This window comes from Coptis chinensis, chromosome 7, assembly GCF_015680905.1.
Source record: "Coptis chinensis isolate HL-2020 chromosome 7, ASM1568090v1, whole genome shotgun sequence".
NCBI lineage: Eukaryota > Viridiplantae > Streptophyta > Magnoliopsida > Ranunculales > Ranunculaceae > Coptis > Coptis chinensis.
Genome location: NC_141462.1, coordinates 8,884,906 through 8,886,635, shown reverse-complemented (window position 1 = coordinate 8,886,635; position 1,730 = coordinate 8,884,906). Strand labels below are relative to the sequence as shown.

The window sequence follows — 1,730 nt, the reverse complement described above, 5'->3', positions numbered from 1 at the left end:
CTATCCACTTTAATTTTACTTCTTACGCTCTCTCTCCCCTCAAAATATAGTGTTTGCATTTGAATTGAATGCCTCACTTCTGGCTTCTTCTTGCCAATAAAACATTTGCTCATTCCCATCATCACTATCGTCTCATACAGTCTCCTCCTCAACACTGGTAATGGTGATTGCACATTATTTTTACACTGTCAAGTTTTATATTGTTAATTTTACATTGTTTTCCTAATCGAAATTTATTTAGTGTCTCCTACTAGAGATACCAACTGTAGTTCGACCATGCACCCTTGGAGATGTTCTACTCATTTTGGATTTTCTGGACTCCCTCATTTGTGTATTGACTGAACTGCTGTAACTGCGTCTCATGATGCTACTCGTACTAAAGAGTCAAGAAAGAAATGTGGTTATAAAAGTCTGTTGTTGATTTCACCAAAGTTGACCCCAACTCCCTTCCTAATGTAATCCTGGTTGGACGTCCGAATGTAGGAAAATCCGCACTTTTTAATCGGTCAGTTGCCATTTCAGTTCATTATTTTTCCCCTTCAAGTGCTCGGATTCTTTACTTTTATCTCTTGCAACTTTTAAAAATCTAAAACTTGTCATTCTATGCCTTTTTAGTTTCATCCAAAGGAGAGAAGCTCTTGTGTATAATACTCCTGATGATCATGTTACTCGTGACATACGAGAAAGCATTGCCAAGTTGGGCGATTTGCGGTTTAGGGTATTGGACTCGGCTGGCTTAGAGTTGGCAGCATCTACGGGAAGCATTCTAGATAGAACTGCAGAGATGATTGGGAATGTATTAAGAAGGTCACAATTTGCAATCTTCCTCATTGATGCTTGCTTGGTTTAGAAAACAGTTATCAAAGATTGAGATATTCAAGTCGACTGAATTGACACAGAAGTTTGAGGAGAGAGCTCAGATGTGAGGTTCAGTTATTCATGATATGGATTTCTCCAGCAAGATCATTCCGTGAGAGAGAAGTATTAGCAGTAGAGAGCGTTTTTAAAGCTCATCCTAATGGATGCCTGTTGATTCTCTCACAGACCATGGATTCTAAAGGTGGTAAAGTAGAGAGAGAGAGAGAGGAGAGAGAATAGAAAAAGTGTGTGTGGAATTGTGGAAATAAAGTGGAGAGAGAAGAAAGAGAATAAAGAAATGTTCTGAACTAGTATCCGACTGAATATTTTGAGTATATGATTTTATATATTATATATAACTAGTTAGGACTATATATATATATATATATATATATATATATACAACCCGGCTTTTAAAAGGACTTTAAATAAATACCAAATCTAAAACAACCACAACTTCACCTACAAAATGATTTAAAACCTAACATTTTGTACATATGATCTACTAACCAGAAAGAACATCTCTACAAAAATTCAACTCGTTTGACAATTTTTAACATTGGCAAAAGATGATTACAAAAACTAGACATTTCTGGACCGTTAGATATTTTTTCAAAAGTTGACAACAATTTTTATCTAAGTTAGAGGATATCAAATGAGTTGAATTTTTGTAGAGATGTTATTTATGGTTAGTAGATCATATACACAAAAGATTAGGTTTTAAATCATTTTGTAGTTGAAGTTGTTGTTATTTTAGATTTGGTACTTATTTAAAGTCATTCTAGGAGCTGGGATGTATGTGTGTGTATATATATATACACATACTTAAGTTAACGTAAAATAAGTACGTACGCAAAACTTATATATTTAGA

The 1,730-nt window shown here is 34.4% G+C and overlaps 1 long non-coding RNA gene across 1 annotated transcript; it reads left to right on the top strand.

Moving 5' to 3' along the window:
* On the top strand, nt 1–918 carry LOC147485819 (uncharacterized). The gene is made up of 3 exons (XR_015202703.1): nt 1–157; nt 242–505; nt 616–918. It is a non-coding gene; the product is annotated as an uncharacterized LOC147485819 (long non-coding RNA).
* The last annotated feature ends 812 nt before the right edge of the window (nt 919–1,730 follow it).